This window comes from Equus caballus, chromosome 4 (genome assembly GCF_041296265.1).
Source record: "Equus caballus isolate H_3958 breed thoroughbred chromosome 4, TB-T2T, whole genome shotgun sequence".
NCBI lineage: Eukaryota > Metazoa > Chordata > Mammalia > Perissodactyla > Equidae > Equus > Equus caballus.
Genome location: NC_091687.1, coordinates 102,284,350 through 102,300,243, shown reverse-complemented (window position 1 = coordinate 102,300,243; position 15,894 = coordinate 102,284,350). Strand labels below are relative to the sequence as shown.

The window sequence follows — 15,894 nt, the reverse complement described above, 5'->3', positions numbered from 1 at the left end:
CTACGCCTCGTTAGAGCAAGAAAGACCACGCCAGGAACTAAAATCTAGATCAGTCAAAAGCGAGAATAAGTCTCTACTCAGCAATAAAAATGAGCAAATTACTGATACATGCAACATAGATGGATCTCAAGGACATTATGCTGAGTGAAAAAAGCCACACCAAAAAGGTCATATACTGTATGATTCCATTTATATAACAGTCCCAAAATGAGAAAATTATAGAGATGAAAAATAATGGGTAATTGTCAGAGGCTAGGGATGGTGGGGACAGGGAGGCGGGTGTGACTATAAAGGGATAGTAAAAGGGAGATCTTTGTCGTGATGGAATAGTTTTACATTCTGATTGCAGTTGTGTTTACATGAATCTACATATGAGATAAAATGACATGAAACTACACACTCACAGTGTACCAATTTCAAATGCCTGGTTTTGCTATTGTACTATAATTATGTAAGACGGAACTGTTGGGGAAACCGGGTGAAGGGTACCAGGAACGCTCTGTACTGTCCTTGTAATTTCTGATGACTTTATATAATTTCAAAATAAAAATATTTTTAAAAAGAATAAATCAATTTCTTCTAGTAATTAAAACTTAAGTACCTGGAATTTAGAGGTTTGAAAGTCTTTTGAAATGTTCCGTCAGTTGTGGGCAAATTGTGTTCTGTCGTATCTAGAAATGAAGAGAGGTAACAAAACTCCAAGATTCCACATTGGAACAAATATTTTTCATCTCACTACATCACATTCCCTATTCACATGGCGCCATTCCTTTATATGATTTGAGGATCTATGTACTGTCAGCATTATATTGAATTTGAAATTTAGTTTGATAAGTCCTAATTTGTGCCTCTTCATGGTTTCTTTTCTTCCTGCTGATATGGTGGGGTTTTTTAAGGCTTTAAACTTGAATATCTGTTCTTAATAAGATGGCATCTTAGAATTTTGCACATTTTTCTTTATTACTTGTCATATAGTTTTATTACTTCTTGAAAGATTGTTTTCTTATTATTTTGGGCTGAGACTGTTGAAAAGGTGGCAGCAGCCATTCAGCATAATAACAACACTTTATGGAGAAGTTTGGAACCTTTATTTCATGAAGAAAAGTCAGTCTGATGTTTTAATGATGCCCCTATCAATCATTACAATTATATTATTGTTTGAACCTGCAGCGCTGGAAAACAGTGCATGGCATTCCCCAAATCAAATCTTAATGAATAACAGCTTGATATTTATTACGTTGTTAATGTGTTCTGGCAGCTTTGATTTAAACTTGAACCCTATCAACCATATATTTAATTGATAACTGAAGGTATTCCCTAGCCTAAAAACTGAATATATTCTGGTTACAAATTGATGATTTTTAACCATAAAACTTATTTTCTCATAGTAACACTGTCACTTATAGTTGATTCGCAGATTAATCCACAAAGTCAGATTTAAACCTAGAGGTAGATGTGTCACCACCACACTGCCATGGACCTTCCACTATGATTAAGGCATTTTGTTGATGTTGTTTCAAAAAATCAAAGAAAGGTACAGTTTTATCACTAAGACGTATTCAAACAACAAAGCAAAATGTCTCTCATTTTCTCGTATTCTGTTCTCTGTCTAACTCTCAGATTTCCTCCACTCTTGCTCACGCTTTGTCCAATTCTGGCCTCGCACTGACCTCCTAGCTTCAGCGGGAGGCAAGGCCTCTCGCAGAAAGAACTGACTCGGTACAAGGTCACACTGCACTGTGCCAGAGGTCGACTTGCATCCATTTCTTACTCATCGTCCCTGCCAGTTATTACATCATTGGCTCAGCTCGAAATGTTCCGTTCAGTATCTGCTCTGTGATAAATGATGGGATCTCTTGGAGCATTTCTCCTTTAGCGGGAGCACAGTGTTCCAAAGGCACCAGAGGGACACTGCAGGAGGAAGGAGCTCTCCTGTGGTCTCTGGCAGCCGATTGGGGTCTTCCAGGAGAACACAGAACAGAGCTGTGCCAGAGACACCCACCCAGAGCGCTGCCTTGGCCACCTTGAAGCCTCTGCCTCGCATCACCTTTGCACAGAAACCCATGCCCCTTGAAGGCTTCCCGCCAGCACCAGCACTGCAGAAGGAGGGAGCTCCCATTCCCTCTGCAGCCCCTCCACCTTCTATGCTTGTCTCATGCCCCAGGTGTTCCTACTGAGCCTCTGGAACCCCACCGCTCTGCAGCCAGGGCCACCGCTTGCTAATCGCCTGTTCCCTGCCTGTGCTCCAGAGGTTGCAGCCTGCTGGCCCAGCTCCTGCAGACCTGTTCCTGCTGAGTCAAAGCTGTGAGCTTCTCTACTGTCCCAGGATAGAGAAGGGGACAATTAGAAAGTGCAAAATGAAGAAGACCAAAAACCTGAAGGGGAGGTTAATCCTAAAAGTAGGGTAATGCTCAGGCATATTTGAACATCCATTATTCCATTTTTTCTGCTCAAGAACAAAAATGCAGGAGGAGACTCAACCATGGAGAGCTGCATGGGCTGAGATGAGAGAGCTCCACTGGGCTGCCCAGCAGACATGCGAGTAACTCCTCTGGCTGCCAGTGAAGAGGTGGCAGGTACTGTGTGTAGGAAGAGAGACCAAAAGCCCTCCAGGAAGCGTGAATGGTGCCCTGGTCTTTGGCAGCTGTCTTTGAATTGAGTCAATTCTATTGTCCTTTAATGGAGCAGATATTTATTTGTAAATTATGTTCTAATGTCCAAACTGCCTGTATATTTTGGGGGAAGGAAGCTGTGTTTGGTCAAATCTGTTGGCCATCTCTTAACATTATTTATACTATATAATGTTGAATATATATGTATCTCCTAACCTAGAAGTCCAAGATTTCTTTTTGTTGTATTTCGTTTCGGCCCCAGGGAAAAAAATGGACCTCTGATGTGCCTCAGGGATTACACAAACTCCCAGTTAGACAGCTAATTGGTCAATGATTTGAAAAGTAAAAGAAGAAATTTCTGCTCCATACAAAAAAGAAATTTCTAAAATGCAAATTGTCAAAGGAGGGAAGGGCCTGCTTTAGGAAATCCTCAGTTCACCTTCACTAAATGTGTCCAAGCAGAAGCTGGACAACTAATCTGAAAGATTATAAAAAGAATGCAAACCACAGAGGTCTTGTCAGTGCACGTGTTCAATGATTCATTTTTTCTTTTTAAAGACTGGCCCTGAGCTAACATCTGTTGCCAATCTTCTTTTTGTTCTTCTTCTTCTCCCCAAAGCCCCCAGCACATAGTTGTATATTCTAGTTGCAGGTCCTTCTAGTTGTGCTATGTGGGACGCCGCCTCAGCATGGCCTGATGAGCAGTGCTGTGTCTGTGCCCAGGATCTGAACTGGTGAAACCCTGGGCCTCCGAAGCGGAGTGCACGAACTTAACCACTCAGCCACGGGGCTGGCCCTGGTATGATTCTAAAATAATCAAAATAAAGTTCATTGAGTTCTATTTTAGTCTATAATTCTAGTTTACTGCTTGTGTAGCACAAATGCAGTTCATTCATTTCCTGATAAGAGTCAGCCTAAGTCCTTTAAACAAAGTTTAATTCACGTGCACAGAGGAGACATTCAGAAAATATCAGGTGATTTGAGAAGGCAATGCCATAAAAATGTTAAACCAGAAAGGAATAACTACCCCTAAATTTTGACATTGGCCTCTGAGTCTTATTCTATTTCCTCCCTGTCTAATGGGCTGAAGGTGTAGGATGCCATGTGGAAGCATGAATTAAGCTCTGAGGAAGACACTACTGTTGGTTATAACCATATGAAGAATTAAAAGCAAGGTTTGGTTTTGTTTTGAGTTTTAAAGTAACAGTCAATGTGTGCAATAGACTGCAAAAGAAAGACAAACATTTTACTTCCAACGTGTTGTCTATTGTTTAAGATTTTGTTTTTTAATAAAAAATATTTAAACATACCCCATGAAACAAACCGCTAGAACTCACATCTTCTTATACGAGTTCAGAGAGTTAAACAGGAACTAGTTATAAATTATTTACATTTTAACTTGATTGTCTATTTCGTCAATACATATTTCACAGTTCACCAGTGACCCACCTTAGCGTTTACAAAGTTTAGCACCAGCATATGTTTAGAATTTGAGATTGCTGCAAGAGAAGATGTGGTCACGGATTCAGAAGGGAGTTTTTAATCCGCTTTCCTTTGTAACACTTTCCCCTCTACTGCTATCGGCCTCAAGCTTCCTGCTCTCCAAATTGTTCGGCTGACATTTTATCTCTTCGTCTGTTCAAGTGTAGCACGTCTGCATCCAATTCTACATGAAATTAAAATGTGTCACCACTCTCCTAAAGCCATCTTCTATTGCTTTTATAAATATGTCCATCTTCTGTCATGAGTAGCGAGCACTAGTTCATCCCTGAATAGATGGTATTGATTCACTAAACCCTACAGATTTTTGACCTTTTTAAAAAGTGATTCCCACTGCACAAGATATTTTACAAAGTGACAAGGACTTCTGTGCATTGAGATGAAATCAGTACCATTCAAACTGAGCATATTTCCTAGGGAGATTGTTGACTACATCGCATTCAAAATTGTATCATGTTAAATAAGGGATATTTTGAATAATTTCAGTTGTGAGTCTTCTGAAAAGGAGGGAAATAATATAAAAAATAAAACACCATGCCATAAATTGAATCTAAAATCAGCAAAGGGATTAATAAGTTGATATTGATATAAATTAACTGTGAAGCTGAATAATACTTTTGGGGATAAAGGAAGGATTAAATCAGAAAGTAATTAGGCAGTGAATGATCCAAATTACCATGTAGAATTAAGACATGAAGTGTATGTGATTTAGAATCAAAAAACCTGAATTGTATTCCTGCCTCTGCCATCTGGTGAAATTTGTTTCCCCTCCCAGGACATGGTTTCTTCACAAATAAAAAGAGTGGATTAAATTAGATGATTGCTATGGTCTTCTCTAGATTTGACAATCTATGATTAACCAGGTCTACATAGCATTAAATAATAACCTATAGTATAAGCAGATTAATTTAAATAAAATTTCTACATTAATTTATTCAAGAAATATTTACTCAGCAAGTATTATGGGAAAAGTATTGTAGCAGACATTTGAAATGCAAAGTTTGTAGAAGGAAATTTTAGTTTGACATACCTGCACAACATCCCAGTAGAGGTATCCTGAAGACCTGTGGAAATGCAGGTACAGAGTTTAGGAGAAAGATTGGAGCTGTGGCTTGGTAAGCGACCATCAAGTACTTCTCTTTTGTAATCCAAACGCTTTAAAATGTGTGAATAATTAGTACTACAGGTAAGCATCAAAGGTCACATTTAGTGAAGTAACTCGTAGACCCATGGTCTCTCCATAGAGCTACTGAATTGCTAGCATACGGTATTGCCATTGATTCTTCATTCTCAAATACAAATGACCTTTCTTCTACTCTTTCCTGTATTTTCCGTAGCTATAATCCTTATGTCTCTTATTTAAAATGTCTTGCAGTTATTAAAATGGTTTCTCAAGAGTATATCATTTCAAAACGAAACAATCATTTTAGTAACCTAAAGGGATTAACTGACAGCTGTAGAATGTCTGGCATCAGTGATAAGCTCTTGGAGGGATATTTTTAAGAGGGGATACTGCCAAGTCCTTAAAATTATATCACCCAGGTGAACATCAACTCTGTCAATGTGAAGACCATTCTTGATTTTGCATTTGCAAGCCATAGTAAATCATTCCATTCTTGAGATTAACCTGGTACTCTGCTACTTGCTTCCACTTTTAATACAACATACGCAGGTAAATCACGTAGGCATTTGCTAAGTCGCTCAAGAACTTCTCTTTTTCATAAAGTTTTATGTGCTCATATAACCAAAAAATATTTTTATACCTAGAAGTACCAAAACTGTTTTTTTGTTATGGATAGACTCTTTATATTCAAATTAATATATCATATATTAGACTCTAATTATTCCCCTATCTCATTAAATCAATCTCTATCTCACTGAGCGTTCAGTTACATATTCTTGATACAGTTTACAAGATATGTGAGATTAGGGAATTCATTCATTCATTTACTAAACATGTGTAAGTTGAAGTCCTACGATATACTAGGTACAGTTTAACTTTTTTAAGAATATAAAAGTAGATACATCAAGAACACAGTGCTCCAACTGTCAAGTGGGGAAGAAAGACAAGTAAACCAAAATGGTTGCCACATTGTTCATAATATAAAAATCACAATGAAAAGCTAAATACAACCTAAAGAGGTGAGTTAAATAATGATATATTCATGAAGTAGAATTCTATGTCATAAATAAAATTGATGATGCATATTTAATAACTTGGAAAACTTCCATGATAAACTGTTTTGGAAATGTATCATAATACTTATGAGAGTGTATGTAAATAGTCACATATATGTTTTGTGAACTCAAAAATATATAAATATAAGTGGATATAGATAACACACTATAATAATAGACTAATGTTCTGAATTACAACATGATATATTCTTCCTTCTCCATAACTCAAATTTTTTCCCTCCCCATGTGGCTACTCCATCATTAAAACTAGGATATGAGGTTGCTGTAGGGAAAGAGGAGGGCTGAATTACCAGATGCATTAGATCACAGCACAGTTTTAGTTGAATTCTTTTAATTTCAGACAGAGACAATAATCTAGAAAGTCAGACTTTAGGGATAGAAAAGATTTTTCTGGGATTTACATGGCTGGGGCTTTATATCACAAGAATCAAAGCTTGGGAAATTAACCATAGAGTAAACAATAGATAAGCAAGAAACTTATAATATGATTTATGGCAAGTTTCCATTCCACAGGAAGAAAGAAAGCCTTTCCAATCCCTGAATATTGGGTAAGGGGAACGACTTAGGGGTAAGAAAAAGAGAGATAAAGAGGTCAAAGAAATAGGAAGAAAATTCTTTGCTTTTCCTATGTCAGGATAAAACCTTAAAAAGAGGACAAAGCATAAGGTATAAACACCCAGGTAAAATGGAAATACAACATACCAAAACTTACCAGATGCAGCAAAAGCAGTTCTAACAAGGAAGTTTGTATCAGTATATGCCTTCATTAAGAAAAACAAAATGATCTCAAATAAACAACCTAATTTTACACCTCAAGGAACTGGAAAAAGAAGAACAAACTAAGCCCAAAGTTAGGAGAAGGAAAAAAATAACAAAGATCAGAGCAGAAATAAATGAAATAGAGACTAAAAAGAAAATAGAATAATAGGTAAAATGAAGAGTTGACTCTTTGAAAAGATAAACAAAATTGACAAATATTTACAGGACTAACCAAGAGAAACAACAGAAGACTCCAGTAAATCAAATCAGAAATGAAAGAGGAGACATTACAGCTGCTACCACAGAATCACAAAGAATTATAAGACACTACTATGAAAAATTTTACACCAGCAATCTGGACAACCTAAAAGAAATGGCTAAATTTCTAAAAACACCAACCTACCAAGACTGAATTATGAAAAAATAGAAAATCTGAACAAACTGATTACTAGTAAGGAGATTGAATGAGTAATCAAAAACCTCCCAAGAAAGAAAGATCCAGAACTAGATGGCTTCGTTGCTGAATTCTACCAAACATTTCGAGAACTAATGCCAATCCTTCTCAACTCTTCAAAAAATAGATCAGGAGAGAACACTTCCAAACTCATTTTGTGAGACCAAAATTAACCTGATACCAAAACCAGACAAGGACGCTACAACAAAATAAAATTACAGACCAATATCCCTGATGAACATAGATGCAAAAATCCTCAACAAAATATTAGCAAACTGAATTCAGTAGGACAATAAAAGGATCAAGTGGGATTTATTCTAGTGAGGCAAAGATGGCTCAACATCCACAAATGATTCTATGTGATACACCACATTGACTGAAGGATAAAAATCATACCATCATCTCAGTAGATGTAGAAGAAGCATTTGACGCAATTCAACATCCACTTATCACTAAAAAAAAAGACTCTCAACAAAGTGGGTATAAAGGGAAGAAAACATAGGGGAAAAGCTCCTTGACATTAGCCAGTGATGATTTTTTTGGATGTGAAACCAAAAGCATAAGCAGCAAAAGGAAAAAATTGCCAAGTGGGAGTACATTATATTCAAAAGCTTCTGTGAAGCAAAAGAAACAGTCAACAAAATAAAAAGGCAACCTATAGACTAGGAGAAAATATTTGCAAACCATATATCTGATAAGGGGTTAATATCTGTAATATGTAAGACTCATACAACTTTAGTCAGAAAAACAATTCAATTGAAAAATGGGCAAAAGAGCTGAATAGACATTTTTCCAAAGAAGATGTATAGATGGCCAACAAGTACATGAAAAGTACATGCTCAACATCACTAACTATCAGGGGAATGCACATCAGAACCACAATGAGATATCACCTCACACCTGTTAGAATGGCTATTATCAAAAAGATGAGAGATAACCAGTGCTGGCAAGGATATGGAGAAAAGGGAACCTCTGTGCACCATTGGCAGAAATGCAAGTTCATGTAGCCACTGTGAGAAACAGTATGGATGTTCTTTAAAAAGTTAACAAGAGGGGGCCTACCTGGTAGCATAGTGGTTGGGTTCACATGCTCCACTTCAGTGGCCCAAGGCTCACAGGTTTGGATCCCTGGCATGGACCTAGCACCACTTGTCAAGCCATGCTGGGGTGGTGTCCTACATAAAATGAAGATTGTCACAGATGTTAGCTCAGCAACAATGTTCCTCAAGCAAAAGAGGAAGATTGGCAGCAGATGTTAGCTCAGGGCCAATCTTCCTCACACACACACAAAAAACGTTAAAAAATAGAACTGCCGTATGATCCAGCAACTCCACTTCTGGATATATATCCAAAGGAATTAAATCAGTATTTCAAAGAGAGACTTGCACCTTATGTTCATTGCAGCATTATTTACAACAGCCAAGACTTGGAAACAACCTAAGTGTACATAGACAGATGAATAGATACAGAAATAAAGATTTTACATATATATATAATGGAATATTATTCAGCCATAAATAGGAAGGAAATCCCGCCATTTGCGACAACACATGAAACTTGAGGGCATTATGCTAAGTAAAATAAGACAAATACTGTGCAATCTCACTTGTATTTGGAATCTAAAAAAGCTGAACTCGTAGAAACAAAGAATAGATTGGTGTCACCAGGGACTGGAGGGTGGAGGAAATGGGGAGAGGTTGGTCAAAGTGTACAACCTGCCAGTTATAAGGTGAATAAGTTCTGAGATCTAAGGTACAGAATGATGACTATAGCTAACAATACTGTCTTCTATGTTTGAATGTTACCAAGAGAGTAGATCTTAAATATTGTCACCACACAAAAAATATTGTTTTGAGATGATGGATGTGTTAACTAAGTTTGTTGTAGCAATCATTTCAGAATATATACATCTATCAAATCACTATGTTGTACACCTTAAACTTACACAATGTTATATGATAATTGTATCTCAATAAAACTGAAAAAAAAGACTAACCTCATTGATTTTCATTGAGGTAAAACTGTCAGTGATTTCTCATAGTCACCAAACACCATATAGCCCCTCTGAAAATTATGTAAAATAATATCGTCTAATATTAAATGTAAAATCATGTTACGTGTTTTAATTTGGGCAAAGAAATTAGAAAATATATTGTAATTAATTCATGTGAAGATCTTTTTTGAAGATTCTGACTTGAAGAATATTGCATGAAATAAATAGAACAAGGTAAGAAACTGGCACTACGAATTGAAAGTAATAATTCAGGGCTCATAATCAAAGAAAAGACCTATATTTGATTAAAATGCCAGAGGCAAGTTTCTCTAAACTGTAGTAGTAAATAGAAATCCATATGTCTGGAAATAAAATAAGGAATTATGAAAAAACTTTGTTTTTAAAATGTATGGTATGTTTCTCATTTAGTGATTTCTAATTTGTCTAGCTACAGAAAATATGTTTATGTGAATGGTGTTTTGTTTCTCAAATTTCTATCAGTTGATAGTTTTGTAATCTCCTGCTGCCTGCTCTTTTGTTGTTGTTGTTAAACATTGGCACCTGAGCTCACATCTGTTGCCAATCTTTTTTATTTTCCTTCTTCTTCTCCCCAAAGCCCCCCAGTACATAGTTGTATATTCTAGTCCTGAGAGCCTCTGCTTGTGCTATGTGGGACGCCGCCTCAGCATGGCCTGATGAGAGGTGCCATGTCTGCGCCCCGGCTCTGAACCAGCAAAACCCTGGGTCCCTGAAGCAGAATGCGTGAACTTAACCACTTGGCCATGGGGCTGCCCCTGCCTGCTCTTAGCATATGTATTACACAGGAGAATTCTGCATATATGAATTTGTCTCTATAGAAACTTCAATCTCAATGATTGTTTTTCCTCATAGTCTATAAAGCCCTAAGGATTGTTTAATGGTCAACGTAGATTTTTAAAAATATCATGTGTGAATATATCATTGATCTGCTGTTTGATTTTGCAAATTAAATGGCTCACATTTGAAGAGAGGATTTTTGTGCTTGGGTTAACACTGAGTGGTGAAAGTCACTCCGGGCCCTCAGGAATGGCAAAGACAAAACTATGGTGTTACTCCCAGCCTTTTCTCCATGGAGATCAAAGTACTTAAAAATACTTTATGAAAACAGCTAAAATGTTATCCCAGAGGTCTCTTAAGCTATCTTCATTCTTTTTATTCTTTTTTTTCTTCACATTGGGTATTTTTCAATACTCTATCTTCTAGATCACTGATCCATTCTTCTGCATCGTCTAATCTGCTGTTGATTCCCTCTTGGATATTTTTCATTCAAGTTATTGTATTCTTCAGCTCTGATTCTTTTTATATTTTCAACCTCTTTGTTGAAGTTCACACTGTGTTCATTCACTCTTCTTCTGAGTTCAGTGAGCATCTTTGACCTTTAATTTGGACTTTTTATCTGGTAGATTGCTTATCTACATTTCATTTAGTTCTTTTTGTGAGATTTTGTCTTATTCTTTTCCTTGGAACATATTCCTCTATCTCCTCATTTCCCTAACTCTCTGTATTTGTTTCTATGGTTAGATCTCCTCGTCTTGAATGGCTGGCTTTATGTAAAACATGTCCTGTGGAGCCTAGTATCACAGTCTTCCCTGGTCACCAGAGCGAGGCACTTCAAGTATGTCCCCTGTGTAGGCTGCATGTATCCTCCTGTTGTGCCTGGGCTGCAATTGCTACAGGTGTTCTGCCATGTGGGGCTGTCACCCCAGGACTGGAGCTGCTTTGGAAGGGCTCCAGTGCTGGCCAGGGCTGCCCACCAGATGGGGCAGGACAGGAGCCACTTTAAAGGGGTGTCAGCTGGGGCAGGTCCACAGGGGAATGCTGGGCAGGGTGAGTGGTACTAGCAAGATAGACGGAGAGTGTCAAAAATGATTCCCACCAGAGCTGGACAAACTGGGCAGAAGGAGAGAAAAAACATGTTGCCTATCAGTGCATCCATCCCTGGAGAAAGTTCCAACACATCCATGCTCCTCCAGCACACCCCCTAAATTTAGTCACTGAATCCCTTCACTTATAACCCAGGCATTTTTCAAACTGCTGGCTCTGTGCTGTGACTCAGAGCTAGTGGGCTTGGGCACACACCATTTAAGAGTGGCGTCCTGGTTTCCTATTGCCCTCTAGCTCTCCTGGATGTAAGCCTTGCTTGTTTTCAAAGCCAGACATTAGGGGGACTCATCTTCCCAGTGCAGGTCCCCTGGGCTGGGAAGCCTGATGTAGGCCTTGCACCCCTCACTTGTCCAGGAGGACCTCCATGGTTGTGACATCCCTCACACTTGTAGGTTACTGCACAGGGGGTGGGGGTCCTGACTAGACAGTGTCTCCACCTCTCCTATTCATCTCACTGTGGCTTTTTCTTTATATCCTTAGTTATGGAAAATATGTTCTGCTAGTCTTCAGATCATTCTCAGCACTAGTTGCTCTATATGTAGTTGTAGCTCAGTATCTTCCTACTCTGACATCTTGATCTGAGGATTTCCCTCAGGTTCCCACATTCCTTCTTGTATCCTTTTCAATTTCCCTTTCTGATTCCTGTGGACCTGGGAGCTTTAGGTAACGTTATGATATCGATCCTTGAAGCCTAAACAGTTGCCTATGTATTAATCTACGCTGCTTTACCTTTGCAGTTACCTTGAGAGCCTTGATCTGAAATTAAACATTTCTAGGGAATTTTGTGACAAAATTAATCCAGATCCTGCTCCACTGACAACCTTGGCATAAATTTTATCAAAATTGTGCCATGAGTTGTTTGGGTTGATATCATAATTTTTTTAATTTATTTTACTATTCTCAGAAAATGTCTGACAAATTTAAATACCATTTCTTTAACTTTCTTTCTCATTTCTGACAAGACTTTAAACTGTAGGACCTAAGGAAGTGGTAATACATCAGTTTCGTTAGGTATGTTTGCATATAATAGGAACCCCAAGATACAAATGGCCCAGATAATATAGATTATTTCTCTCCCATGTAAAAGATATCCAGAGATAGGCATCTCAGAGCTGGTATAGCAGCTCCATTGTAATAAAGAACACAGGGTGCTTGAACCATCCTGTTACATCATTCTAGCAGGTGGCTTTTATTTGTGAGATTATCTCATTGTTATACTATGATCATTGGAGGTCCACAATTGCATAAGCATTTCTGTTACCTGGAAAGATAAGGAGGGGAAGCAAGAGAAGTGTTTCTCCCAGATGAACCCACTCTCTTTAGGTGGCCTTAAGAAAGTCACTCACAACAGTTGTACTTAGTTACCAGGCCAACATACTGCAAGAGAAGTTGGGCAGTGTGGTCATTTAGCTGGGTGCATTGCCACCTAGAATAGGATTGGAATTATTTTACTAAGGATAAGAGGATGATAGATATTAGACAGTAAATAGCAGTCTCTGCCACAGATTGCTATCAATAAAATACTGTTAATTATCCCATCACAGTGGGATTCCCAACCCAGCTATTCAATTTATTCTCTTTAATGTAAACCTGACCATTAAAATGGATGCCATAGAGAGGGAGTTACTGATGGTGACTTTCCCTGAAGCCTCATCCAAGAAATTGTTGAAAATAAACCAGGGAGACAGAATAAATATATGTCTTAATAATAATTGCTATTATTTACTTACAATTTCCTGTGTCAGGAGAATTACCTAGATTACTTTATTGAATACCTACAACTAAATCAAGGTACTATCATGCCCATTTTACAGACACAGAGACTAAAATTTAGAGAGGTTAAGTAGCTAAAGCTGTGCTCTTAACCCCAAAGCTGCACTGCTATTGCTGGGAACAACTGTTCCATGTCTTGCTTTAGGGTTAGGAGTCACTCTGAGGCTGAAAGGAATATGCAAGTTTATAAGTTAAGAAATATTACTGAACGCCTGACAGTTTGAGGATTTCTTCTTGGAATTTGGGCATATAGAGAAATATCATGTAATCTCCACTTTCCAGAGCGGCATTTTCAGCAGCATGCTCTTCAATTGGATATTAAATGTTATTTGATTAAAAACAATAAAGATGCTATAGTGAAATAAATTTGAGAAGTGTTGGGTTAAATCAAGTTAACTTGGAGTTTTCAATGTGCAAAAGATCTCAGAACTTTAAACATGCTAATTTTCTTTCTCCGTTTATTCATTTTAGACCTTCCAGTCTTCGTTCGTATGCACGTAAGGGAGTAACGTCGTAGGTAATTTTCACTTCTGAATATTGTGCCATTCTTTTCATTTGGCTAAAGCATTTTTCCTTTCTCCACCCTCCCCTGCCTTTTCCTGGGCCCATCCCAAACTGTGTCTAGTTTTCTTTTTATCTTTTATTTTAACCATAATAAGATCATATAATACTCATTTTTTCCATTACTTGCTTTTCCCACCCAAAAACATGTTATAGGCATCACTTCAGGTCGACAGATACAAATCAAACTCATTTTATGATAGCTATTTAACATCCCATGGGATTACTGATGACATTCAAAATACTTAACAATTATTATATATCAATTATATCTCAATAAATCTGGAAAAAAACACAATTGGTATGGCCTGGATGTTGATCAATTAGAATGGTCTTCTGCTCTTAAAAGAAAAAAATGGTTTATTCCAACTGACTCTCAAACTTGCTGAGCAATTTTCTAATCATTCCCATGTGAATGGATACTAAGGTGTTTCCAGTTTTTTCATCACAAAAATAATGCAATAAATATTATTGTATGGCAATATCCTTACATAGCCGAGCTTTCATTTCTACAAGAAAGATTACCAGAAAGGGGATTGCTCTATTGAAGGGTATGTATATATTTTATTACTAATTTTCATCATTATTACCTGACAACCTCCAGCTATCAGTGATACATGAGTGCCATTTGCCCAACTTCTTGACAGCATTCAGTTTTATCATTGTTTATTTTTTGACAATCTAATGGGCAAAAAGTAGAATCGGTATTTTTCAATTTACATGTTCCTGCTGCAATGAAGATAAAGCATCTTTTCACTGATTTACTGGGATTTGGATGTCCTCTTAGCTGCGTTGCCTATACATAGGCTTCGCCTCCATTGACTTACATCTCTTTTTCTTATTATTGCATAGGAGCTCTTTGTAAATTCTGTATATTAACTGTTATCTGATGTAAACACTGTAAATATTTCCCTCAGGCTATTGTTTTTAACTTTGCTTATACTTTCTTTGGATTTACACAAATTTTAATTTTTATGTAGTCAAATATGCCTCTCATTTTAAAGTTTTTGAGTTTGCTTTCTTGCTTGACAAGCTATCCTTCACTAAGATTTTTAAATATTTTTCTTCCAAACTTTTAATTTTTTTTTAAAGTTTAAGTTATCTATGCTATATTTCATCTTCTCGGTAAGTGAAGAAGTCTATGCTAGTATTCTTCCAAATGGAAAGCCATTTTTTTCCATACCACTTCTTAAACGTCACCCTCTTCTATAACTGAATTGAAATACCACGTTTGTTACACATTACACTTTTGTATATACTAGATACATTTCTGGGTATTATTCTTTTCTGCTGATCTACTTATCTATTCCTTTGCTGTTATCATTTTCTGTATTATAGTGACTTTGTAGTCAGACTGAATATCTGACTGGTCAAGAATCTTTTCACTATTTTATTGTTTCTTAATTTTGGAGCTATTCTCCAATATTTATTAGTCCATTTGAATTTTAGATTCAGTATCCTGTTTCAAAAAGAAAGAAAACATATGAAGTGGTACTTTGTTAAATGTGTATGTTTACTTGGTGATAGAAAATTAATTTTTTACATCCTAGAACATGATACTATTTGAACTTTATTCAGATGTTTTTGTAACCCTTAATACAATGTATAGATTTCTGTGTGGAGATAGGCACTGTCTTTTTAAGCTTATTGCAGAGTATTTTATAGTTTTGTCACTGTTTTATTTTTTTCATTTTCAACACAAACTATTTCCAGTGTAGATAAAACCTAATGAATTTTGTAAGGTTTTTTTTTATCCAGCTAATTTACTATCTTCTAGTATTAATCTTAGTAGATTTATACCAGGGTGTATATAAATAATGTCAAAAGACAAAACAACCTAGAAAAAAAAATTTGTAACAAAAATGACAGATAAAAATACATTTCTTAACACATAAAAAACTCTTCCAAACAATGCGAGAAAACAAAAATGCAGTAGGAAATCTTATAAAGAATATGAAAAGGTAACCACAAAAGACAAATACAGAGAAAGATAAATAGCCCATAAACATTCGAAAAAATGTTAAAACTCATAACATTAAAGAAACACAAATTTAAGTGAATTACTATTAGATTGGTAAGCATTTTACAGTTTGCAATTTAATAGCTTTAAAATGTCAATA

The 15,894-nt window shown here is 36.7% G+C and overlaps 1 long non-coding RNA gene across 1 annotated transcript in view; it reads right to left on the bottom strand.

Annotated features, from left to right (window-relative positions):
* Positions 1 to 601: 601 nt before the first annotated feature.
* The window catches only part of LOC111773282 (uncharacterized), a 71,760-nt gene continuing 56,467 nt past the window's right edge, over positions 602 to 15,894 (bottom strand). Inside the window, exons 5-7 of the long non-coding RNA XR_011438016.1 lie at positions 8,587 to 8,699; positions 5,143 to 5,176; positions 602 to 671 (exon numbers count right to left, since the gene is read on the bottom strand). This is a non-coding gene — a long non-coding RNA (uncharacterized lncRNA). The remainder of the gene's footprint in view (positions 672 to 5,142; positions 5,177 to 8,586; positions 8,700 to 15,894) is intronic.